Here is a 27,493-nt window from a genome sequence, read left to right on the forward strand (position 1 = left end):
TGAAGAGTGAGGACAAAGATATGTTCATGCCTAAAAAGATGGAAAGAGTCTACTTCCACAGATGGCCCCACCCTTCCACAAGAAGGTACTAATGGATGCACGTAAGCAAAAAGAAAAGTTCTCTCCCAATGAAGAGGTGGGACACATGCAGCAAAAGTAAATAAATACATCATTAAATAATTTGATAAATCTTATTAACCACTGAACTTAGCAAAACTGTTTTTGTGTTTTCAAAAGATGGATGTGCACTTCTATAGGGCGGTAACCTGGAAAATGGGAAGGAAGAGGCCCTTTTCTTGCTTGGGGGAAGAACAGAGACACTATGTAAGTTGAGACTTTGAGAAAAATATAAAATATAGTTGTTCAAAAAATGTATGGGTAGCAAAGAAAAGACAGAAGTGTAAGCTATCATTTCCAAGACAACAGAAGAAAAAGAAGGAAAAAAACTTTATCAATCCATAAAAGAGCATAAGGAAAGGGGGGGAGGAGAACATGGTAAGTAGAAAAATACAAAATGAGATGACAGTCAAACCACAGTATATCAGACATCACAATAAATGTGATTGGGTTAAGCTCACCTATTAAATATCTAATTGGATTTTAAAAAAACAGTTATTTGCTGCTCATAAATAAGAGGCACACTTAAAACCAGATGCCTCAGAAAGCTTTCTGATTATAAGGTTACTTTTAAGCTAATTCTTTGTACCCTGTATTTTTATCCTACCCCCAGTGCAATAATTGACATTTATTTTGGAAAACAGCTTGTTCAACCAGCCCCTCATTTCCAGCCTGTTGGGGTTGGTTGGTCAGATTCTTTCACCCAGTGTAGTCACTGTTCCTCCAGATTCGTGTCATGTCCCCCTCTGATGGTTTCCAAAGAAGGCTAAGGAAAGAGCGCTAAGGCATTCTAGTAGAGACTCCAATTCCCTCATAGTCCTTGTTTGGATGATTTCATTCAACAAGTTGCAAATGCACCTGGCCATCTTCTCATCCATCCTACTTTCTCATCTTGTACAAATATTTTAACATGCCAGGGCTTTGACCTTCATGACACAAGAAGAACTCTTGCTAATAACAGACTTACCACAGCACAGGTTGTTTTGCTGTAAAACCCCAAGCAACCTAAAGCCCTTTCTTGAGCGGGAGGAGGAAAACATCACCTGACACATTAGGCTGCATTCCTGCTGCTTAATTAGCACGTCAGGCACCTCCTGTACTTCAAAATGCCTTTGATGTGAGTTCTTTTGTTTTCAGTTTGCAGTAATTGAGAAATAAAGGTTCTAAGTCAAAAAACAGTATCAGGACAAAGCGATAGCTGTGCACTAGTCATTTGGCGTATTTTAAGTGTAGCCTTCTTATGATGTTCATTGAGAAGTTCGGGCAAGGCATGCCAATGGTGCACCTGTCTCTTTCAGCTGATACAAGAATAATTAATTACATGAAAATGACTTCCATCGGAGGTTAATTTATTTTGGCTGACAGTCACATACTTACGCAGATATGTCTTATGCTGCAGTCGAGGAGAGCTTTATTTAGAACATTTTATTTATATCTTGGGTGATTTCATTCCTAAGAAATTGAGGGAGAGAAAGAGGAGACGGTGCAGGAAGGCAAGAAGGGAACATTTCTCACCATTTTTTTTAAACAAAAAAGAAAAAGGCCAATCTCATGGCTAAGAACTTGGCTTCCTCTCCAGCACAGAGTAGAATTCAGACACACTGAAGGGAAAGGTCCAGAGTGTCCTGAGAGCAGATAAAGAGTGGAAGGCAAGAGCAGCGTGATGGGATTGGCCGGCTTTCTGTGGGACCTGCCATATCTTCATTCACTTCCTTCCTTCTGAGGGGTCAGGAGTAGGGTCGAGGTTGCCACCACGCTCTGTGTGAAGGCAAGACAGCATCAATGCAGTGCCTCAGAATCAGCTCCCTCACCCCTGACAAATGTGAACCCAGCCTCCGTGAAAGCCAAAAGGGACTCATTTTTTCCAAATAACGGCTAAACTTTATCATAAGTTTCATTAGATGCCAGGCAATTTACAAGGATCTCATTCCATCCTCATCCCAGTTCTTAGTGATAAGATATTATTGCCTCTGTTTTATAAAAGGAGTAGACCAATGCTCAGAGAGGTTAAGGTACATGCTCAGAGTTGCACAGCAAGCCAATGACTGGGGCTGACTCTTCAGTTACTCTAGAAACCACTGCACCACACTGCCTCCCTGTAATCATAGTAATCATTATCCGGAAAAGTGGTCCCACAGCATCCCTGGAAGATCTTTTAAATTCCTGATATGTATCCCTGAGTATGTGTGTGTGTGGGTTTTTAAATTTCAGGCTGAGGTGGCAGTGTCACCTCTGAAGAGGAATTTTGAGGGCTCAAAGGAGCTTTTAGCCTCCCCTCTGCTTCACCAGCATATAAAGCCAGCAAGGCCAAGGTGTGAGAGAAAATTGTTCTTCATAATCGTCCTAAGAGCCCTGTTTCATTAGTAGTTGTTACTGCTGGCGGAGCAGAGTCCCCACAGGGGGCCAGTCACAATGGGGTATCAGCCCAGGTCCCAGACCCCAAGCCACCAGCCTGCAACAAAAGCGATTCTCACCATTACCAGTAATACTACCTCCCGCTTATGAATTGCTTACCGCATGCTGGAATTTGGATCCAGATCTGCCAACTCCAAGTCCAATGCTTACTAGCCTTATGATGTGGGTCTGGTCATTACCACTTGCTTCCTCCCTGTATAATGAGGATAATTACGCCTACTTTAAAAAGAATATTTACTTAGTCATCACTTTATATGCAGGATGTATTTATGTACATGATTTCATTAATCCTCAGAGAACCCATTGGGCAGATACTATTAGGATGCCTACCTTTATCTGAGGACACCAGTACTTACACAAGGGGATTGCAACCTGCTGGAGGCCACGTAACTTATTAAGTGATGGAACAGAGATTTAAGCCAATTTTGGGGGAGATTCCAATGCCCAAGCTTTGCCTCCAGTGTTATCCTGAGAATGAGAGATGATGTACATGGCCAGCCCAAAGTAGGACTTGATCATCAATAGGTAGGCAGTGCTGTTAGGGTAGCTGTCCTGAGCCAGCCCTGCTCTATTTCTGGAGTGAACTCCCAAATCTTGGGCACTGCAGTCAGCCACCCCTCCCCCTCCCACCTCCCACACTCTCCCCACCAGCCTGGTTTAGGAAAGAGGTGAGCTGGCTGCAGAGATGGGGTAACCAATACTAATCTTATTTTAAAATAGGTACCTCTTTTAAAAAACAAAACAAAGCCCAAACCTGTTCAGCCAGATTGCCCAGTTTTCTTATACAATAGCTATCTTAATGAAATCTCAAGTTCATTTACTCTGAGAGCCTCTTAAAAGGAAAATCACCTATGTTCCCAATACTGGTCTTCTAGACAGTGCATTGGAGTAACCAGATGCCTCTGACAGTAGCCAGCTTTGGGAAACAGACATATTCACTTGCCTCTGCGGCAAAAACTGCCACTGCCTTCCCAGTAGGTGTCCTGCGTCCACTCCAACTGCCAAGAAGTGGAAAATAATCATTTCTGGGAAACAAGATGGTGCTGCTCTGTAGCCCTGGGAGCAGTGGAGTTGGTGGAGGAAGTCTCCCTCCACCCCCACCTCATGGAGTCAGGCTGCCTGGGTTGAAATCCCAGCTCTGCAACTAGCGACAGCCCCTCTGAGCCTCAGATCCCTCATATGTATGATGGGAACACTAAGACCACCCCTACAGGGTTGTTGCATGGATGAATCAGTTCACATCCACCACGTGCTTCCCACAGGGTCTGGAATGCAGCCACGCCTATGGCACTGTTAGTGGTTATAATAATGATACCAATAAATGTTATTTTTATTGTCATATGGAAATAGGTTTGAACTTTCCATATCTGTGGCAACCCAGCTCTTGGCAATAGTTTCACAGACAGATTACAATAATCAAAAAGCTCTCAGGTTTTTCAACAGAACCTGGTAGGGAGGGTCAGAGTCTGCAGTCAGGGTAAAAGGTAGCTGGGACCTAAGGGGTGCAGAGGGGTCAGGGAAGGGGTGGAGGCCTTGGGTCCAGGATATCACTTCACTGAACCCCTCCCCGCACACACACACACTTATGGCAGGGCCTGACATGGGGTCAGGGATGCGTGGACTTTGGGAAGGGCCTCCTTCAAATTCCAGGGGAACCTAAGATAAGCCTTTTTGTTCAGCCTCAGCCTTGCTTCCTACTGCAGACCTTTCTGGAATTTGAGGGACCAGTTCCTTTGGGGAAACAGGGAAGATTCCAGATAGGACAGGCCCAGAAAATTCATTAGATGGCTCTAGGCAAAGGTTGTAGAATTCTAAAAATATCCATAAGCCATAGACTATTGTAGATGACCCTTGGTAATGGGAGGGGTGCAGAGAACAGTGTTGAATTTTGCCTGAGTCCTGTGGTGCTGGGAAACAGTATGGTTAAGAGTCCCTCACCCTTTTGTGTTCCGGAAACAGCTTGTAGCAAACAAACACCCCTCTGCATGTGACTCAGATAAACTCAAGGATGCTGCTGCCTTACTTATCTCCACCACGGCCAGACATAGAGCCCCCAAATTCCTGTCCCTTGCTTCACAAATGATTAGTTCTCACTGTTTCTGCAGGTATCTGACATTTGGACCATACAGAGGGAGAGCCAGCCCTTCCTAAAACAGGCCCATCTCAGTGAGAAAAAATTCATACCCTTCTCACCTCCAGCCCATGACCCTTCAGACTATTGCACGTCTGCCTTTCTTCCTAGCCTTCTTCACTCTTACCCATGAAGGAAAACCCTTTTGCCTAATCTCCCAATGTTCACAAAGCCAAGATCTGAGCTTGCCCACATTGCCACAGCGCCCTACCCACCTTCCCACCCCTAAAGAACCTTCTGAATGAAGTCTCTCCTTACTGAATCTGGATTTGCTATTATTTGATGGGGGAAATCCTTACATGGGATCTCCCCAAAGCTGTGGGTCTCTAGAAGGCTTGGCTTTTCTAAATTCATAAGAAACAGGGACTCTTCCCCACCACCCATCTCTCTGGAGGTGACAGGTGAGTGGGAGCCTTTCAGGTAGTTACATGAGACCTTCAGGTGTGTTATGTGAGAGTAACACAGTATCCGCACAGTCCTGTCCCCACTGCATTCAGGTTTCTCCAGGTTCCAAAGAAGAGGAGGTCTTCTGTCTACCTCCTTGCTTGATCTACAGGAGTTATTTGTTCTGTGAGAAAAAAAAATTCTGTATTTTTTTGCTGGAGCTGTGGCAAACGGAACTCCCTTTTACTTTTTTGTTTCAGCAACTCAAGATGCTCCACTGCGCGTGACTGTGGGAGAGCAGCTGTTGGTGGTGGTGGTATGTTGAATAATATAAAGGCGGCCGCCACGGTAAAATAATGAGGATGAGCCCATGTGCATGAGGTGGCCCTCAAGGGACCAAATCAGAGATTCCCAATTAGGGGCTCACAAACAATGTGAAATGGAATGGTCAGGATTCACTGCTGATAAGAATGTTCCAGCTAATTAAAATGTCAGGGTTTCCTGGTTCGCCAGGATTTATAGTCAACCCCGGGGAGGTAACACTTGTCCGCTGGTCAGTTCCTGCTGATAAGAAGTTCTGCCTGACAGTTACTGAGGTCTTTGATAAATAAAATATGGGAAAACAGATGAATTATTACTTAATAAATGCAGTGTTGTTTGGTAGGTTTCTAGAGTAGAGAGGTTGTAAGCTGGCAGCCTGTGGGCCAGAGCCAATCCTTGAAGATCTTCTACTCAGTCTGCACAGGACTTTTGATTTTATTTTGGTGATCTGAGCCAACATTTGAAGGAGGAGATTTCACACACACATACAAACCCCTCACATCTAGACCTGTGGCTGCTCTTGAACATTGGCCACACTGGCCATGTATCTGGTGGGGGAGAGCTGAGTAGTGTTTTCTTGAATAAAGTTTTAGGAGAATGCCACCACGTTCAATTGTTTATAGGTTGTCCGTGGTTGATTTCATGCTTCAATGGCAGAGGTGAGTGGTTGCACAGAGCCTGTCCGGCCCACAAAGCTTAAAATATGTACGATTTGTCCTTTTTTTTTTTTTTTTTAATGTACGATTTGTCCTTAACAGACAATGCATGCTCACCTCTGCTCTAGGAGCTGAGTGTGTAATCCTCTGGATCATGACTCTCCCCATTTGCTGTTTAACTTTGGCCAACTGACTTACATTCTCTGAGCTTCAAGTGCCTCATCTCCAAAATGGGGACAGGATGAGATTCTGTTCTATGGGATCTTGTGGGGATTAAATAAACTGAAATGTATGCCCAGCACACAATGGGTGTCCTACTCAACACATGGTGTGAGTTTTGATATTATCAAAACTCTGGGTGTGTAGGGTAAAAATAGCAAAAGTACTCCATGTGTTGATTTAATGTTAAGAGTAGTCATAAGAGTAGTGTGTGTATACACACACATATACATATATATATGTATATATATATATACATATATACATATATATGTATATATACAATGGAATGTTACTCAGCCATCAAAAAGACTGAAATCTTGCCATTTGCAATGACGTGGATGGAACTGGAGGATATTATGCTAAGGTATATAAGTAAATCGGAGAAGACAATTATCATATAATCTCACTCATTTGTGGAACTTAAGAAACAAAAAGAGGAGCATGGGGGAGGGGAGGGAAAAATAAAACAGGATGAAATCAGAGAAGGCAGTAAACCACAAGAAACTCTTAATCATAGGAAACAAGCTGAGGGTTGTTGGAAGAGGAGAGGGGTGGGGGGACAGGGTAACTGGGTGATGGGCATGGGGAGAGCACGTGATATGATGAGCACTGGGTGTTACATGCAACTGATGAATCACTGAACTCTACCTCTGAAACTAATAATACACTATATGTTAATTAATTGAATTTAAATAAATTTTAAAAAAAGAGTAGTCACAAGGGAACTTACAGATACTCCAGAGACTTCATCTTCTCCCCCAAATGAAGGGCCCAGGCATCTCTTGGCTGAGCCAGCAGTGGAGAGCAATACAATCCACAGCCCAACTCAGAGCCCAAGAGCATATGCAATTGAAAAATGTGCCAGGGGCACCAGGCTGGCCAATGTACCTCCAGAATGTACCTACATGTTTGCTGCCCCTGTGCCCTGTGTTTGTACAAAACTCTATAGAAACTTTCAGAAAGTGGCAGCTAGCCAGCCCTTCCTCAGAGCCTCAGCTGGGGCCCGTTATGCTGCCATCCCCATAAGCTGGGGAGACCTTCCCGGGAGGAAGCAAAGAGGGCGACTGCTGGTGTTAGGGGCTTGCACTCTTGGTAAGGGTTCATGATGGTAGAGGATCCAAAATGATGAGTGAGGGCTCCATCATCCCTCATGCAGGAAAAGTACTCCCTTACATGCTGGTGAAGGGTAAAAATCCCCACCCCGCCACATGTTTTTCCAGAATCATTTCCAGCACTCTGACTTGTACCACTTTAGTATCAGCAACATCGCTACTGTCACCCCACAAAGATTTATTGAGCACTTGCTATTATGAAATCCCCAGGCGGACAGGAGAGCTCCTAGCGGGCTTACATTCCGGGGGAGAGGGGATTGGCAACAAATAGGGAACGTCAGCTGATGTATGGAGAACTGAAGTGGGGTAGTATGGTGGAGAGTACCTGGGGAAGGGCTCTCTTTCTTTCTATGGGCAGTTCTCTGCATTGGGCAGAGACCTGAAAGATGCACGGAGGCCAGTCATGTGAGGACCAGGACAAGTACTGCGGGTGAAGGCCATGGCAAATGCAAAGATAGCATGGTGCCCTGACCCTCATGGGTTAGAAGGAGGCCAATGTAGCTAGAACCTCACTGCTGGAAATGTGGCCAAGGACGTCATGTCACACAGGAGCTCATTGGAATGCAAAGCTTGGTCCCCACCCCAGGCCTGCTGGGTCAAAACCCACACATTGATTGACGATACCTGCAGGTGATTTGCATGTGTATCACAACTTGAGGAACACTGAGACAGAGCACGGCTGAACCAGGACAAAAGGAGCACACAGCAAGGATGGGGATGGAAACACCACCCAAAATGCACAGGGCCACCACCACCAAGGCATCACCAAACTGGTGAGATGGCCCCACACATCCTTCATGGCTTGTTTTCACTGATTTCAGGCACCCAATAAGTATTCATTGGGCATGCCCTTTTAGTGAGGTGCTATTGTAGACATGATGGTGTTCTGGTTAATGTGTGACCACTGGCTCTGTGAGAAGAATTCCATCATGAGTCCTGGTTAAGGTTTTCACTTATATTAAGACAAAAGCAAAACAATGAAGGTGTTTTCTGGAACTTCACTTCTTCATTGATGACCTGAGTGACTTCTTTGCTGAATACGGGAATAGTCACCAAATACTGGAAGGACATTTCTTTAATTCTTTATGCTATTTATAATTTAACATGGCACATTTTTAACTTTAACCTACATTATTAACCTTTTCTCCATCGCTGTATTAAATCTGAACAATCAACCAAATAATAAATCAAGGTCTGATCTGTTGTGTTTGCTGATTCCTACGGTGTATATACTCCCACCATGGCCAATGGCCAATGTCAGGCTACCACATTGCTATACAGTATGTCCTAAACCTACAATAGACATAAATAACCATCCAGAGCAGAGATGATAGTTCAATAATTAGGGAGTGAGGACTTTTGAGTATTTATTATCTTTGTTTTCAATATAATTTATTTAGAGTTTCTACAATCTAATTTTTAATAATGTCTGTGTTTAACAACCAGCTTACAAAATTCCTGAAATCTAACAGTTGGCTCTTCTGAGCTGGTAGGCACTGGCTTCAATGCAGCACTGGATGGGGGCCTCAACCATGCACAGGACAGACATAGCCCCCATCTTCTGTGCATAGTGATTTACAGTTTAGTGAAGTATCTTGATCTCCATCAAACCCAGCTTCTGCTGGTGGTGGGGGCTTGCACTCTTGGTAAGGGCAGGAGGGTGGGAGATGGAACTAGCTCTTGGTTGGTCCCAGCCCCCACTCTGATTTAGAATACCCCTTCTTTGCGAGTAGTCCCAAGGACTGGGCTTCCAGAGCTCCCTGCACAATAAGCTTAGTGGAGACCCACTAAGGGGAGAAAGAGGAGCCAAGAAAATGAGATGGACAGTGTTCTGGAGGGTAGATTAGGGCAAGGTCACCTTGACTTGCTCTTCCCAACACTGAGCTACTACATGGAAGAAATGATGGCCGAACACATAAACTCTGGAAGAAATGCCTCCAACAGCTGGAGCCTTGGCTACTGAGATCAAACTGCTGGGCTTGGAGTTGAGAAGGGAACTACACTAGAAATTGATCACCTACAATGAGTAGTTTGGACAGTTCATACCCTCTCGTCTTTGACCCTCAAACAACCTGATGGGGTTTGTACCTTTATCAAGTTCAATTTATGGAAGGGTTAAAAAGCTTCCCCAAGATCACGCAGACACAAAGTGGCAGAACTGAGATTTAAATGCAGGCAGTTCAGAATCCTTTGTTTCCCTGGAATGAGGGCCAATGACACATGAGACCCAGGCCATCCTGATTAATAATACAACATTCCAATCGGAGGTCCCATCCCATGCCCCTAAGTAAGGCAGGGCCATTCTGAATGGCCATCCCTATCTGCTCTGTGTCCCCCTTATGACTTGTTCCTCCCCTCCTGGGCTCAGCATTATTTCCCTTTTATGATTGTTTTCCTGGAAATGGTGTGCAGACACCCCTCTTTGTCCCAGCCATGATCCTTACTACATTCAATTATTCTGGTTTATTAGGCTCTTTAAAGCTACTTTACTGCTTTCTCCTTGCCATGACCTTAATCTTCGTTTTTCCTCTAGCTTTCTCCAGGGTTATTGCTCGTCAAGAGAAAGGTCATCACAGACTCAAAAGAAATAGGGAATAGGCAATAGAAGGTTGGCTTCTGACTGTTCAGTTTGTTTTCACCAACATCAAACTGATAGATGAAGAGGGAGGAGCCCTACCACTTACCCTGTCTCTTCTCAAGCTACATTTTGCCAGACCCTAGTTTCAGAAATAACCATCATTATAATAAAAGTTTCTACCAGCATGGGTTTCCACTGTACTTTCATATGCATAAATAACGTAGTTAATTCTTAAGAGTTCTGTAGCACAGGTGGAGTAGGTATTATTATGCCCATTTTATAGATAAAGAAACAGAAAGAGAATAGAAAGATCATCCCATGACTGAACTTCTAGCTCTGAACAAGATAGAGTCTCTGCATTCCTCCCAGGTCCTCCCTCTTACAACTAAAAATTCCTGGACATGACACAGCAAGCATAAGAAGAGTTCCTCTCTCCCCTCACCTGTTATCAGTGAGGCTTCTGCCCCTGCCCTGCAACAATGAAGCAGTGGGAGTCAGCTCTTCACTTTTCCCATCCCTTTGTCTGTGAAGCCTAGCAGGGGAGCTCAGAGACATAAGATGGTGCAAGTTGGCTTTCCACGTTCACTGGGAAGGTGTCAGCAGAGCCAATGGAAGAGCTAACTGCCACCTATCCAACTACAAGAAGGCAGAGAATCAGCTCTCCATATTTGCCAGGGTGGTGTCAGTGGGGCTCGGTGGGAAGCTGACCATACATCCCATCCAGCCCCTCACCCTAGGTCTTCACAGAGAGACCGCCTGCTCAGGAAAAAAAAAAAAAATGGAATAAAACCCAGAGTCTCACACATCCAGCATAGAATAGAAAATAATCACTCCTCTATCAAGAACCAGGAGAGTCACTGCATAGATGAAAAAACAAACAAACAAACAAACAAACAACAACAAAAAAAACAAGCAACAGTCACCAAAACAGACATGAATCAGAGGTTGGAATTATCAAGAATTTAAAAATGGCCATGATAAAAATGCTTCAAAAAAGAAATTATGGATTCTTCTGAACCAAATGAAAAATAGAAATTCCTACAAAGGAATAGAAGATATTTAAAAAAAAGAACCAGGGATCCCTGGGTGGCGCAGTGGTTTAGCGCCTGCCTTTGGCCCAGGGCACGATCCTGGAGACCCGGGATCGAATCCCACGTCGGGCTCCCAGTGCATGGAGCCTGCTTCTCCCTCTGCCTGCGTCTCTGCCTCTCTCTCTCTCTCTCTCTCTCACTGTGTGCCTATCATAAATAAATAAAATAAAATAAAATTTTAAAAGTTTAAAAAAAAAAGAACCAAATGGAAATTTAAAAACTGAAAAACACAATAACCAGGAAAAAAAAAGACTGACTTTCACTGGATGGACTCAAATGTAGAGTGGAGATGACAGAGTATAGAATCAGCAAATCTGAGGTCATATCACTAGGATTTCCCAATCTCACTAGCAGAGAGAAAATAAACTGGGGGTAAAATGCCAGATTCTCAGAGAGCTTGAGACAATAAGAAAACAATTAACATTTATATCTTCTGAGTCCAGGGATGCCTGGGTGGCTCAGCGGTTGAGTGTCTGCATCCGGCTCCAGGTGTGATTCCAGGGTCCTGGGATCGAGTACCACATCGGGCTTCCTGTGGGGAGCCTGCTTCTCCCTCTGCCTACATCTCTGCCTCTCTCTCTCTGACTCTCATGAATAAATAAAATCTTTAAAAAAAAAAACCCACAATTTCTCCAAAGTAAATGAACTACTTTATTATAAATCTAACAAAATATGTACAGGATCTGTATCTTTCATGTTATAAAATACTAATAAAATAGAAAAAGACCTACATAAATGGAGAAATACCATGCTCATGGATTGGAAGATTCAACATAGTAGAAGATGTCAACTATCCCAGAATTGATCTATATGCTCAATGCAATTACTTTCAAAATCCTAGCGAGATTGTTTATAGATAAACTTATTCTGAAATTTGCATGGAAAAGCATGGGACCTAGAACAGATAGAAATGATTTTGAAAAATACTAAATTGGGAGAAATTTCTCTATTCAATATTAATGTTTACTGTATAGTCACAGTTATCAAAACAGTATAGTTTTGGGGGAATAAACACATAGATCATTGAAACAAAATAAGGAACCCAGAGATAGACTCATGCGATGGCCTGATTAATTTTAGATAAAATAGGAAAGCAGTTCAATGGAGGAGGGATAGCCTAGTCAACAAATAGTGCTGGAGCAACAGCATGCCAATAACAAAATGACTCTCTTTCTAAGCATCACGTTTTATATAAAAAGTAACTCAAAATGAACCATGCACTTCAATGTGAAAATACAATGATACAAGTTTTAGAAAAAAATGTAGAAAATCTTGGGGGTATAGGGCTAGACAAAGAGTTTGAAATCACATTTAATAGAAGGAAAATAGAAGGTTAAGTGGACCTCATCAAAATTGAAAACTTTGCTCTGTGAATGATCCTGTTAAGAAGATAAAAAGACAAAATATGATATAGACTGGGAGAAAATATTTGCAAACTACACATCGGACAAAGGGATCTTATCTAGAAATACAAAGAACTCTCAAAACTGGGTAGTTAAAAAAAAAAATCAAACAATCCAGCTAGAAAATTGGCAAAAGACATGAACAAACATTGAAAAAAGGATGAGCAACATCTTGAGCCAGTAGCTAAACCCAAATTAAAGCCACTGTGACCTATCACTACACCCCTATCAGATGGCTTGAACAAAAACCGGTGATAACATCCAATGCAGATGAGGATGTGAAGAAACCAAATCACTCATCTCATGATGGTAGGGATATTAAATAGTCCTCAGACCTGAGGACAAGCATCACTCTGAGGAGGGTATGGAAGTCGCTTATAAAACTGCACATGTGCTTATTATTTGACCTAGCAATTGCACTCTGGGACATTTATCCTGCAGAACTTAAAACTGACGTTCACACTGAAATCTCTACAGAAATTTCATAGCAGCCCCAAATTGGAAGAGACCCAAATGTCCTTCAAAGGGTTACTGTTTAAGCAAACTAGTATGTTCTGATCATGAAATACTATGCAGCAATAAACAAGACAGATTACCGATACATACAATAACTCAGACAGATCTCAAGGGAATTATGCTGAGCAATAAAAGCCAAATCTCAAACGGACTCACATGAGTCCATTTATATAGCCCTCCTGAAATGATAAAATTAGAGATGGGGAACAGGTTAGTTGTTGCCAGAGGTTCCTGGGGGATGGGAATGGGATAGAAAGGTGGCTCTGGATATAAAAAGGCAGCACAAGTGATCTTTTTGATGGAACTATTGTGTATTTACTGCAGTTGGCAGTGGTCACACAATCCACACATCATAAAATTGTATTGAACTAAATACACACACACACAGACAAATGAATGTGTGCGAAACTGGTGAAATCTGAATAATGTGGGTGGATCATGTTAATGTGAATTTCCAGTTGTGATATTGTCATATAGTTACACAAGTTTGTGCCATTGGGGAAAAATTGGTTGAATGGTATCTAGGATCCCTCTGTATTGTTTCTTCCAATATATATATATATATATGCTATGAAATCAAAGTTTTTAAAAGGTCACATCTGGGTAATATGGAGAGCAGACTCAAAGCTGTCATTCCTGAAGTTCTTGCAAAATGGTAGGCATGATTCTGGGCAAGCCAGGGGACACAAAACTGGAGAGAGTGCTCCGAATGTGTGTCCATCACAGGGCACAAGGAGCTGGATTGATTGGTAAGGAGGATCTCTCAGGGAACTGAGGGAGCCAGCAAGACCAGTGTTGATGCCAGGCCATGCCAAACATATGATAAGGCACTCTCAGAGGGAAATGATCAATGCCAAGTGGCATTTGGAGCCAAGTGGCAATCAAATGCAATGGGGTCAGACAAAGGGAGGTCCACAAACAGGGAGGTCTGAGGACATGTTATGGAGGAGGTAGTTCTCAATAAGCCCCAAATGTGAGCTTGACCTACCGACTCAGTTCTGATGAACAGAATACAGCAAAAGTGATAGGATGTCACTTCTAAGATGAAGAAGCCTCCGTTGCTCCTCAGGCAAATAGTATAAAACCCTACAGCCTAGTATACTGTCCACACCTCCCTAGAGGCCCTGCTGGCCTCTTCAGCTTCCTATCAGAATCTTCAACCCCTCAACTGTCCTGACCCCCTTGCAATGCTTTGGGGTGGCTCTCTGTGACACCCCATGCAACCCTGGGTCTCCCACATCTCCACTATGCATGTCAGACTGATCACCAGAGGCCAGAACTTCATTGCTGTTACACAGCCGCCCTTGGGCTGCTGGAAAAGGGGAGATCAGAATTACCTGGAAGTCAATACACACCCCCCTTCGAAGCAACATTTTTCACCAGCATGGCTGTACAAATACCCCAGCCCCCTCACCCTACGCCCAGGATCATCCGAGGCAGGTGCTTGGCACCATTTCCCAGAATTTCCCAGAATTTCCCAGGTCCCCCTGTGGTTGCTGGCTTAGGAAGGTCCACTTCGAGGGCTGCCTTCCATTGCTGTGTCACTGTCCATCCTTACCTTTACCCCCTGGAATCTTTGGTGCAGGGTTTGCTTTGGGGGGAACTCAGATAAGACGGCGCTGCTTTTCTGTCTCTCACCCTGAGGCCTCAACACATGCTGGTACTTTCTGATTTGTCCTCCAGACTCAACTCGGAGCTGTTCCCTGAAGTTTCTGCTTAGTCACCGTGTAGCCCCACACCTTCAGCCAATCTGGACCAGGCAGGTGAGCGGGGTGTGCGCGTGGCAGTGGGAGGGCAGGACAAGAGCCTGTTGTCTTTCCCTCCAGGGGCCGTATCACCTTTCCAGTGACTCTGTCCAGTGGTTCAGAGGGCAGAGCTGCTCCATGAGCTGGTTTCTCATCCCGGTTGTTAGAATGGGAAGCAGGCTCCCCGCAGAAGCCTGCATGTCTGTTCTCAGCACCTAGGATGGAGGCATTTGGTGGCTTTTGATCCAAGATGCAGAGCATCAAGGCTTCTCACGCCCTCAGCCCTGTTGTCTACAAGCTGAGGATCCACAGGCTCACTCTGCCACTGCCCCCACACGAGCTCCATTGTCCAGGAAGTGCCATCATTCTGCCTGCTGGATCAGCTGCAGCAGGGCCAGTGTCTGTGAGCTCATGCTTTCATGATCCACCTCCCTGCCATGGGTCAGTGAAAACATTTGGGGCCTCTGACTTCATCTCTGCGGGCTCGAGAGAAAGGGTGAGTGGAGATCATCCAAGCTGGCGTAGTTGGCAATGGTGCCAGAAGCTTCTGATAAAATTAGACCATGAGGGTTTGACCCAGGGACTGGGGGCTGGTCCTAACAACCCAAGAAAGAGGTTGTCAGCTGAGAAAGTCTTTGGTTCTCTGCCTGTGGAAATGTAGCGATGTTACTGTGCAAAACGGTAACCGTGCAAACAGCTCTGCAAAGGTGTCTCTGGGAAAGGAACGCAGGCCCTCCCCTCAGTCCTCCCCCTGCTCTTCCAGTGTGCCCTCCAGCCTCTGTATGAGCCCCCACCTGACCCTAGCCGCCCAGACCTCCGTACCTACCTTGTGCTGGGGAATGGAGCTGCACCCAGCACTTTGCTGCACTGTCTGTGCCTCACCTCCTGACTGGGATGAGGATAGGAGTCCCACTTCATTCACCTTGATATGGTGGTAACAGTTTTCTCGTTCACCCGCAATTGTGGATGGAGAGAGCTTTCCGTGTGTCGGGCCCAGGACTAGGACATGGAGCAGTGAAAACCACTGAACCTGTCCCCTCGGAGCAAACATGACCAACTGTGAGTCCCTGAGGGATCAATGGGCTCTGAGAATTGTGGTCTACGTGGCCTTTGAAACACATGCATCCCTTGATCTGGGACATCATTCAACACTGGTTCCCGGTCAATCAGGGCACTTCAGGGTTACATGGGGGTGAGTAGCCACCCAGCTTCCTGGAGAGTGGTAGGTAGCATTGCAACTTAGATTCAATCAGTAAACATTTATTGAGCATCTTTTCTTTGTCTACACATCTGGGCATTGTGAGGGACTCTAAGGGAGACAAGGTGGGCAGAGCTTTCCATGGAAGTGCCTCCTGTCTGCTTTGCTCTACGTGTTTGTTTACCCTAGCTAACGACAGGACCATTTTGGGTAACAACAGGTAGGAAAGTGAGAAAATAGAACGTGTCCTTGGTTTCCCACCCAGAACACTCTTCTGAGTGGGTGGGGCAAGTCTAATTTGATGGGATCATGCCAACTTCCCTTCTCTTCCCCAAAACTTCTGCTGACTAAAATTCCACCATTAGCTTTTCATTCCTTTTATTAAACTGTGCCCTCCCTCTGACAGTTGTCCCCTTCCTCTCCTTCCCCTTCTTCCCCTTCTTCCCCTTCTTCCTCTCCTTCCCCTCCTTCCTCCTCCTCTTCCTCCTCCTTCTTCTTCTTCTTTAAATAAAAATACTTCCAGAAAGAGAACATCCTTAACCCCTTAAAATAGAAACGACACGTAATTTGACATGCATGCCAATCCGCACCCATAGATAGCAGCTGCCTGAAGCTCTGTGTTAAGAAGGCCTCTGAGGTTCGATCTGGCAGGTGCAAAGCCTGTCACTTGCTTAGTGATGTCAGCCATGGCTGCCAGAGGGGAAGAGATTATTTAGCATCCCTGTCTCAGAGCAGAGGAACTTAAGAGAGAGTTCCCTGCTGTGACTTCAGGGCCTGGGTGAACATCGCAGATCTCACGGAGGGGGCGCTGAAGGCGAGACACAAGAATCAAGGGCTATGACAACCCATCTCATCATCGGGCCTCCTGGTCTACCGGTTGTCCAGGCCCCGAGTACCTCAGTAGGGAGCACAGAGACTCCAATGGCAACTCACCAGGGCCTCCTGCTGAAACCCTGACCACACTCCTGAAGCATTTCTGTTCTGGCTTCTCCGGGCTGTTCTTTCCCAGCCGTGTCAAGGTGTGAGGACAAACAAAAATTGTGGATGTTAGGTTGTGCAGTGTGATTTTAAGGTGTACAATGCAATGACTGAATGTCTACATCGCAAAATGATTGGTCCAAGCAGGTTAGCACATCTGTCGCCTCACACAGATTCCGTGTCTTCTGTGTGGTGAGAATGCCGCAGATCCACCCTCTTAGCAACTTTCAAGTCCGCAGCACAGCGCAATTAGTGGCGGTCAGTGTGCTGTATGTTAGGACTCAGAGTTTGTTCATCCTATAACTGAGAGTTTGTACCCTCGGACCAACTTCTGTCTGTTCCTCCCACCCCCAGCCCGTGGTAACCACTGTCCTATTCTGAGTTTAGGACTCTTTTAGATTCCACATATCAGTGACATCACACGGTATTTGTCTTTCTACATCTGACTTACTTCACTCAGCATAATGTTCTCTAGGTTCCTGTTATTACAAATGGCAGGATTTCAGCTTTTGTCAAGGCTGAATAATAATCCATTGTATGTGTGTGCATGTGTGTTTTACATCTTCTTCATCCTTTTATCTGTCAATGGACACTTGTACGCTTTCCCCGTATCCTGGCTGCAGTGAATGTGGGAGCGCAGACATCTCTTCAAAGTACTGATTTCATTTCCTTTTGGATATATACCCAGAAGTAGAATTGCTGGATCATACGGTAGTTCTATTTTTAATTTTTTGAGGAAGCGCCATATCATTTTCACAATGATTGGACTGCTATAGATTTTCATTAGCAGAGTACCCTTTCTCCACACCCTCCCCAATATTTGTTACCTCTTATCTTTTTGGTAACAGCCTCCCTAACAGATGTGAGGTGGTCTCTCATTGTGGTTTTGATTTGCACTTTCCTTTTTTTTTGTTTTTGTTTTTTTTATTTATGATAGTCACAGAGAGAGAGAGAGAGGCAGAGACACAGGCAGAGGGAGAAGCAGGCTCCATGCACCGGGAGCCCGATGTGGGATTCGATCCCGGGTCTCCAGGATCGTGCCCTGGGCCAAAGGCAGGCGCCAAACCACTGCGCCACCTAGGGATCCCGTGATTTGCACTTTCCTAATGATTAGTGATGTCAAGCACCATTTCATACACCTGTTGGCCATTTATATATCTTCTTTGGAAAAATATCTACTCAGGTCCTGTGCCCATTTTGTAATTTGGCTATTAGTTTTTTTGTTTTGAGTCCCCCGCCCCCCCAACAGAACTCTTTGCTAAGTCTGGAAATGCCTTTATCTGTGCTCTTCCTAGACCACCTACAACATCCATGACCGTTGTCTTTGCAAGGGAACTCTCACATAACTCCATCAAAACCTGATTCAAATGTCACTCCAGAAGAGCGCTCTCTGATTCCTCTGCTAGAGTTGTCATTTCCTTCTCTTTTAAAAAAATATTTTATTTATTTATTTGAGACACCCAGAGAGGCAGAGACATAGGCAGAGGTAGAAGCAGGCTCCCTGCAGGGAGCCTGATATGGGACTCGATCCCAGGATCCTGGGATCATGACCTGAGCCAGAGGCTGACGTTCAACCACTGAGCCACCCAGGAGCCCCATTCCCTCCTCACTTTAGCCACTGTAAAGTGGCCAGCTCAGCTCTGACTGTTGGCCTCAGCATGGTAGACTCACCTGCTATCACTCTTAACTTTGATGTGTCTCACTTGCTTGTAAGGCACCATGAGTGCCTTACAACCCAACCACTGGTGTGCAAAGATCATTGGTTGATACACGGATGGATTGATGGATGGATGGGTGGATGGATGGATGGATAGATGGACTTCACAGATGCCATATTGGTGCTTGACTCAGCTCGACATCCACATGCCTATGCTTTTCCTTGTGTTTCCACAGCAGTGTACTGCCTTAGTAAATCAATCCAAATCTCTATGGCTTCACATAACAAAGGTTAATTTTCCTTCCACAAAGCCCAGAGCAAGTTCCTGAGTGGTTGTCTTTGTATCAACCATGTCCTTTATTTTCTGTCCTGTGATGCTCTCACACCTGGGGCCTCGCTGACCCTGGAGGGACCACCCCTCCCAAGTCTAGCTAGTTCCTGAGGATCCTGAACCACTCACCCAGGGGCACACTTCTCAAATGCACACCAGCCAACCCAGATCCTATACCCAAACCCCCTCCTGCACAGGGATCTCACCCTCTGGGCCACTATCCCCTGCCCTAGGCCCCCAGGGACCAGACAACCAGGACAGCCTCAAGCCCCAGAGCCCACTGGAATTACTCAGACTAGCCAGTCCCCAGCTTGTTCACCTCGCCTCACCCCTCCTTCCCTCAGAAACCACAAGAAGATGCTCCTCCACAGTGTTGTCCCCTCCGCCTCCTGACTGGCCTAGTGCTTCCCTGTGTGGCCCCATGTGGCATCCCGTGCCCCTTCCTCTTAGAACTGTGCATATGACCAATGGTGGTCAACTCCTGGTCTCCTGGCCCTCCTGTGCCTCAAATTTTCTTTGAGCACACTGCATTTTAAACCAGTTTTCCACTCAGTGTTCAGTCACAGGCTGCTTTCCTGTGTGGCTTTACCACTGTCATGTGGCCCCTGCCCCAATTCCATGGAACAGAAGAGAGGATGAAAGCATCTTGCACCGTCTCTTAAGTGCTCCGGCCCCGAATGGCACATGCCGGCTCAGCAATGACCATTGGCCAGGGCCGGCCTCGAGGCACTGCTAGGCTCAGGGGGTGTGTCTGGGAAACCTGGGGGTGGGGACTTTCACTAACCCTTCCTCTGGTCTTGACCTTTCCGTCTGAATTAAGAACGAATCACCATTCTAAGGTCAGTGTATGTTTCATCTCATAAGCACGACACAGTATGATTTCAGAGTACCCTTTGCCATAGATATGACCTAGTTTGTCACCAGAAAATATGGACGCTGAGTGTTAACAAAGCAGAGACGCCAAGGAGACAAGGCACAAGGACTGATTGGGCCATAAATGTGCTCCAGCATTAGGGCCCTGAGTGAGATTAACGGCCCGAGGCCCCAGAAGCTCCGCTGCTCTCACCTCCTGGGCCATTTGGGGACGACGGGTTTAAGCTGGGATGTAGCCACAGAGGAAATCTGTGTCTGTTGCCACCCACTCTTGTTAATATCCTCCTTGGGTGTGCCTCCGGGGACTGCTTTTGCTTTTAACGGGGCCAGATGTTTGTGTTTAGTGACTGCATTAGGCAATTTGACCACGATCAGGCTCTTGATTATTCACAATCAGGGAGGGGTCAGTGGAAGAGAGAAGCATCAGGAATACGTGCTTCCAAAGAAACACAGACCTGAGTGAGCTGCCAATTCCAGCTTCTTTCTCCCCAAACATTACCTCTATCTCCTAGAAGATCACAAAATTAACAATGCAATCGCCCCTTCCCTGTCCCCCCACCCCTGCTGGGTGTGTGAACAACAGTGATATCAACCAGAGGGTGTGGTGGACTGGAAAGGGAGAAGGAAACCAAAGACACAGACCACATGTACAGGCTCTGGAAGGAAACTATGAGGACAGAGGACTTTCCCGCAGGCAGGAGAGGGAATAGGCATGTGGTTCCGACCTGCCAGGGGGCTTTAAGCACCTAATTTCATTTACTCCTCAAACTCACCCTGGAAGGAGCCTCTCGTTTTTATAGAAACTGACGTTCTGGCCTGATGTGAGGAAGATAAGCTGCCAGCAAGGAGGGGCCGGGACACTAAGACTCCACTTGGGTTTTGCCAAAAGAGCTCTGCTTTCCACAAACAGGCAGAGTGCTGGGGCTTGGGGCGAAAGCAGCAGCATTGCCTGGTAGCTACTTAGCCTTCTGTGCCTCAGTTTCCCCATCTGTACAATAGGTTGTTCCAACCTCTTATGGTTTGGATGCATTACACCTGCAAAGCGTGGAGAACAGGACCTGGAGCGTGGAAATCACAACACCCACGTAAGCTCTTGGTATTCACTCTAGCCTCCATGTCCACAGGTATCAGATGAAAGGGTTCTGGGCTGCAGAGGGAATTCCTATCACATACGGCCCCTCTTTCCTCAGAGTTCTAAACAAATTGGGTGAGAGATCGAAGCACCCACGTCATTCTCCAGGCACCTGTCTGGTACATTTCTCCACCTTCCAGGGGCATATGGAGGCTGGGAGCCCCAATAAGGGATGGTCAGGCATTGTGGTCATTGAAAAGGCATTTTCTGTACCCTGCATGTCAGCCCCAGGCCCACATGGCTCCTGGAAACACCTGTGGTTCGAGATGTTTCTGCACACTTCTGACCACCACCCTGGGCACAAACTCTGTCCCCTGATGAGCCCCCTCAGCAGAACCTGCTAAGTGGGTCCCAGGTAGAGACACAATCTCAGATACACATAGGTGTCAGACAGGGCGGTTTCTTTTCCTGTGCAACCCCTCCTCATATGCCTGCAATGGCTCAGTCACTTCACTATTCTCTCCTGTCAGCAGGTGACACAGGAGCACCTGCAGCCTCCTAGGTGATAGCCCGGCAGCAGCTTCTTTTTGGGGACATCCTTTGCCTTTAAAGCCTGCAAACCAATAAGGATGACTTCACTCCCCTTCAGCTGCCTCCAGTTTTGTTTTTCAGCAAGAGAAAAGCATCTGTGTTATTAATGAAGTCAAGAAGAAAGAGGGAGAAAAAGCATACTTCCAGCTGAATTCTGTCCTTACATAAATATAAGCCACTCAAAGGAAAGCAATGGACCTGGAAAAACATTAACAGCTATCACAGAAAAAAAAAGAGATTGTTTTCCTTAATATATAAAGAGCTCCTACAAATCAAAAAGAAAAGACAAATGACCCATTGAAAAAATGGGCAGCCAACATTGTCATGAGCTGTGCTGGTTGCCTGCTGTGGTAGCCACTTCTCCCTCCAGGTAGATCCAGGGCTGCTCAGGCCGCCTCCACCTGTCCAGTGCCCTGGACTCTGGAATCCTCAAGGCCTATCACAGTTCAGTTAAATACCTTCACACTAATCAATAGCAGGTAAATACCTCCACTGTCCATCTCCAGAATGTTCCACCCCCCCCCCCACTGAGACTCTGTCCCCATCACATACTGACCTCCCTCTCCCCAGCACCTGGAACCACCATCTACTCTCTGTCTCTCAGAATCTGACTTCCCTAAGGACCTCACAAAAATGGGATCATGCAATATTTGTCTTTTTTTATTGTCTTGTTTGAGAATGTTTTCAAGGTTTGTCCACGTGGTAGCAAGTGTCAGAACTTCCTTTTTTGGGCAGAGTGATATTCCATTGTATGGATGGATCACCTTGTGTTCATCTGTTCATCCTTTAATGGAACTTGAGTTGCTTCCAACTTTTGGCTATTAGGAATAGTGCTGCTGTGGACATGGGTACACAAATACCCTTTTGAGTCCTTTCTTTCGATTTTTTTTGGTAAAAACCCATAAGTGGCATCACTGAGTCATCTGGCCATCATGTTTATCTTTTTAAGGAGCAAACAGACTATTTTCCACACCAGCTGCACCATCTCACTTGTCCTCATCTACAGTTCTTTCTTTTTTAAAAAAATTATTTATTTATTTGAGAGAGAGTACAGAGCAAGAGAGATAACACGAGTTGGAGGGAGGGAGGGGCTGAGGGAGAGGGAAAAGCAGGCTCCCCGCTGAGCAGGGAGCCCGACTCTGGCTCCATCCCAGGACCCTGAGATCATGACCTGAACTGAAGGCAGAGGCTTCACCACCTGAGCCCCCCAGGCGCCCCTATCTGTGGTTCTTTCAATATAAGAAGATAAATTCCTTATTGGCAAAGCCAGTTGAGTCACATTTTTCTGTTCCTTGTTCCCCAAAGCATCCTAAATAATACAGATATGAATAGGTACTTTTATAGATGAGGTATGATTGGCCAATAAACATATGAAAATATGCTCAGCCTAAGTAGTTAAATAGGGAAATGCAAATTGCAGTAACAGTGATATAATTTGTGCCTATTAGATTGGCGAAGAGTGAAAGGATTGATAGCAGGTAATGTTGGCGCGGAGTGGTGCATAGGAGCTCCCGGTCGCCACGGGAGGAAGCATTAGCACAGCATGTGGGGGGCGGGGGCGCAGTTTGACGGTATCGCTAAAAATTTACAGGCGCACACCCTTTAACTTAACAATGCCAGTTCAACCTGTTCCGTAGAAGCACTTGCACAAATATACCAGGAAGTAAGTCACTGGAAAGATGTTGACTTGGAGCAATAGTAATAGCAAAAATGGGAAGTGGTCCAAATTGCTTCCAAGAAGGACTTGGATAAATAAACCGTGACACAGTGGCATTGTGGAAACCAGGCAGCTGTGAGGAGCTTTCTAGCTAAGTGTGCAGACACGGGGAGGAAAAAAAAACAACCCAAGATAATCAGTAAAAAGTTCAGTGCAAAACAAGTCACAGAATAACGCAAACAGTATAATTGTACTTACGTAAAATGTATCGGAAGGTATACCACCTGCTGTGTGGATCCACATGCAAATCCGTGGACAAGAGCCTATAAAGGAACAGGTAAAGTATTAACAGTGGTTCCTCTGTAGAGAGAAATTGGGATGGTGGGAATAGAAAGAGCAGGTTAACTTTGTATTCTGTTTGAAAAATTTTTTTACAGTGTATTACTGTATTGTGTGATTTCTTAAAAACGCAAGCCACTCTGATGTTCAAAGTCAAGATATAGAAGGGATGTATTGTGGGAAAAAAAAGGTTTCATTGTAGGAAGGGTGGTTTTGCCCGACTGGACTCCTTGGAGACCGGCTCTACTTCACAGACTCGAGCAGCCCAGGCTCCCAGGCCGCCAAGCGAGGTCGGTGCCCCCAATTTCTCAGCCTGGGACCCAGCAGAGGCTGCAAACAGAGAACGGGGCTCACAGGACCCAGCAGGCTTCCGCAGCCAGGCAGTCCCCAGGCTTCCACCTGGGGAAAACACCAGTCACACGTACCTCCCGGTGGCTTCCTACCTGGTGTCACTCCCAGAGTTCTGGCCTCTACTTGGAGCCTGCTGCCCCAAGAGGTCTGAAATTCTAGCCACTGCAGCCATGTGTCCGAACCCTGTGACTGATCTGCTGCTGCTGTTTGGCTGGAAACCTACCTTCCTGCTCTTTTGTTTGTTTTTGTTGGTCCCTGACAGCTCCGAGGGATGATGGCTTACCTTGTGGGAGGAGTGCTGAACTCAGGAGATGCCATGGGCTTCATTCACCTGTCAGGGGTCCTGGGTGAAGAGTTCCACTGGTACAAGTCAGAAGGCCCAGGAACCTGGCACCCAGAGAAATACTCATGTATTTTACTTTATGCACTTCCACATTTTTCACAGCCACGTCAGCTATAGACCTGAGGGGTGTCCCCTGGTACCCTTACTTGTAGAATGGGGATTGGGAATACCTGGCTCAGAGGGTTGAGGTGGGGATTAAGTGAACTGATGCACAATGTAAGGGCTGAGATCAATTAGCCTAGAGCAAGGGGCAAGGGCACAGAAGATAGATGATTTGACCCAATCCAGACATCCTGGAGGGCTTCTTATAGGAGGGAACAGAGAGCTGAATTTTGAAGGCTATCCCAGTTACTGTTGCTGTGTAATAAAAACACCCAAATTTAGTGGTGGAAAAGAACCAGTTCATGTTCATACACTCCGAGCCAAGAATTTGGACAAAGCACAACAGGACCGGCCTGCCCCTGCTTCACCAAGCCTGCCCCCGCCCCCTTGGGAGACTTGAAGTCTGGGCATGCTGGGACTGGAATCACCTGAAGGGACCTTCACTCACAGGTCTGATAGCTGGTATTGTCTGTTGGCTGGGACCTCAGCTGTGCTGTCAGCTGGAATGCAGACCCGGGGTCTGTGTTCTCTCAGCATGGGCTGCTTGGCTTCCATCATGGCCTGGAAGCATCCCAAGAGAACCAAGTGGAAACTTTATCACCTTTTATAACCTAGCCTTGGAAGTCACACAGTCACATAGCATCATTTTAACTACCTAGATTCAAGGGGATAAGACCTCACTGTAGATGAAAGGATTGTCATTGTAAGAAGATCGTGTGAAATGAGAGATACTGTTGCTGCCCCCCCCTTTTTTTGAGAATATAATCTACCACAAAAGACCAGCAGCAAGTAGGAGGTACCTATTCCAGACAAAGAGGGTAAGAACATGTTCCCTAGGCTGCCTGGGACTGTTGTACAGATCGTGCACTGTACAAAGGCACCCAGCCAAGAGGGCAAGTGGGAGCTGAAATCCATCCTGTCCTCCATTCACTGAACTCTATTTCTCATCACAAAGCTGCATCTGCTCAGAGAAAGGAGAGACTTTTCCTTTGCAAAGGTCATTGTCCACTTACTAAGGGGAGTGCCTGCAGAGTTGTGTACACTCAGAAGAGCATACTTTTCCAACATCCACAAAATAATCACATGGGCTGGCTGTGGTTCTGGTTGATCCTGTCGTGAAGAAGGGTAGGAGAACTAGAGACTGGAACAGGAGGTGGGGAAAGAGGAGAAGAGGAGAGAGGATGGGAGGGGAAGGAGGGGATGGGAGTGTAGGGCAAGGGAGGAGAGGGCTGCAGAGGTCAAAGGCTCAAGACTCAGGCTGAGCGCCAGCGGCTCTGCTCCTCTGTTGCCTTCAGCTCCCCAGATATACTCACCCAGAAAGTAGTTTCCATGTCGTTTCAGCCTCCTCTGGCCAGGATTCTAGTTTGTTCTGGTCCCAAATCTGGTGCTTCTGATGTCACATAGAGATCATTATAAACATGGAACAAACCCTCAACTCAGCAGAGGGACAGAGGTAGGATGGGGCCAAGAAGCCCAGACTCCAGGTGTCGGTGGGGACACAGCCTATCCTGAAAAAGAGAAGATAAGAATCAGGACACTGTCCCTCCTTAGGAGATTCGGGCCAGCGTCCTTCAGAGGCCCTAAGTCCTCCTCCTGAGACCAGAGGAGAGTACTCCACGTCCCTTTGCTTAGCATTTCATCATTTCTTCCCAGTTTCCCTTTATGGAGATGTGGCTATTTTGAAGACCGCTCAGCGCTATAAAAGTAAAGCCAGAATCGCATGTCTGGGCTTCCACAGAGCCCGCTGTAGGAAACGTGGAGCACAAAAGCTATTTATACAGTGAAGGGAGCATTTCGGTAAGAAACTTACAACCGGTGTTTAGAATTAATTTAGTGCCTTGTCTGCTCCAAGGACATATGCTATGTGTCTGGAATTATGACACCTCCAACACCATATGTGCGTGTTCGATGTGTCCGGGAGGGAGCTGGGAGCCTCCTGGCACACACACACCAGCGCGCTCCGTGTGTAGGCAATGATCACACCTCCCCGAGTGTGTGAATGCCGCCGCCGCCGATGCATCTAGAATCCCGCAGTCTTTGGAAATAAGTGGGCATATGGCAAGTGTCTCGCATTTTGGCACCGGCCACAGAAAATAAACGGTGGCATGCCATCCAGAGTCGGGCAGAGTGTGACCCACACTGTCTTTGCTGTCTCCACTTCACACGATGTGGTGGGTTCCCAGCTCAGAGAGGGCAGGCGGATGTCTCCAGGGCCTCAGCCGAACGCACTGGAGCCCGCAAAGAGCCTGCTGGCATCCGACACAGGGATGGGGACCCACCTGTTCCGTACCTGGCAGCTCTCACCAGTTTCACCTCTGAACCACTGAAAAGGCAAGGGGTACATCTGGTAGAGGATCTTCACATAGGGTGGAAGCAGAAAGATGGACCCCTCACGGCAGAGGCAGGGTCACAGGTAGGCCCTCACAGATCATTCTGGAAGGAATTGGGGAAAGCAGTGACTCAGTGGTCATCAACCACGTGTGGACTCATTGTCCCCATGATGCCCAGACATACTGAGAAGCCCCACGATCCTTCTCTATGGTCCCTGTGGGGGCCCATCCAAATTCTCATAGGTACTCAGCAAATATTCACTGAGTGCCCTTGGAGGAGTTAGTTATGCAGAAAAGAACAAGAGAAGCAAACACTCGTCTTCATGGAGATGACATTGTAATCGGGGCGATGGGAGGACATGTCAGCCTGCTCTGGCCAATGTAGCAAGATACCACAGACCAGAGGCTTACACAACAGACATTTCTTTCTTTTTTTTTTTTTCCTTTAAGATTATTTATTTATTTATTCATGAGAGAGAGAGAGAGAGAGAAAGAGAGAGAGAGAGAGAGGGAGAGACCCAGGCAGAGGGAAAAGCAGGCTCCATGCAGGAAGTCTGATGTGGGACTCGATCTCAGAACTCCAGGATCATGCCCTGGGCAGAAGGCAGGTGCTAAACTGCTCAGCCACCCAGGGATCCCCCAGATATTTATTTCTCAGAGTCCTGGAGGCTGCAGTCCATGAGGAAGGTGCCAACAGGGTTGGTTTCTGGTAAGAGCTCTTTTTGGCTTACAGGAGGCTTGCCCTCCCTCTGTGCACCCATGGGGAGAGAGAGTGATCCTTGGTGTCTCTTCCTCTTCTTATAAGGTCACCAGGCCTGTTGGATTGGGGCCCCACTCTCAGGATCTCATTTAACCTAATTATTTCCTCAACGTCTTCATCTCCAAATACAGACACATTAGGAGTTAGAGCTTCAACATATGAATGGGGAGGTGGTACACAATTTAGTCCATTACAGGGGAAGAGAGAGATGCAAAGTAGT

General features: G+C 46.2%; 1 long non-coding RNA gene across 4 annotated transcripts; it reads right to left on the reverse strand.

Moving 5' to 3' along the window:
• Nucleotides 1-1,567: 1,567 nt before the first annotated feature.
• LOC121487598 lies at nucleotides 1,568-25,785 on the reverse strand. Of its 4 annotated transcripts, XR_005986867.1 has the most exons (7): nucleotides 25,497-25,785; nucleotides 25,197-25,293; nucleotides 24,632-24,744; nucleotides 24,022-24,125; nucleotides 23,307-23,371; nucleotides 2,632-2,725; nucleotides 1,568-1,875 (listed from the first exon to the last, which is right to left on the reverse strand). It is a non-coding gene; the product is annotated as an uncharacterized LOC121487598 (long non-coding RNA). The 4 variants fall into 4 exon arrangements; XR_005986868.1 differs by lacking the exons at nucleotides 1,568-1,875; nucleotides 2,632-2,725 and adding an exon at nucleotides 22,450-22,700; XR_005986866.1 differs by lacking the exons at nucleotides 1,568-1,875; nucleotides 2,632-2,725 and having other exon boundaries at nucleotides 22,450-23,371.
• Between the last annotated feature and the right edge of the window lie 1,708 nt (nucleotides 25,786-27,493).

Source organism: Vulpes lagopus, chromosome 3, assembly GCF_018345385.1.
Source record: "Vulpes lagopus strain Blue_001 chromosome 3, ASM1834538v1, whole genome shotgun sequence".
In the NCBI taxonomy this organism is placed as follows: Eukaryota; Metazoa; Chordata; class Mammalia; order Carnivora; family Canidae; genus Vulpes; species Vulpes lagopus.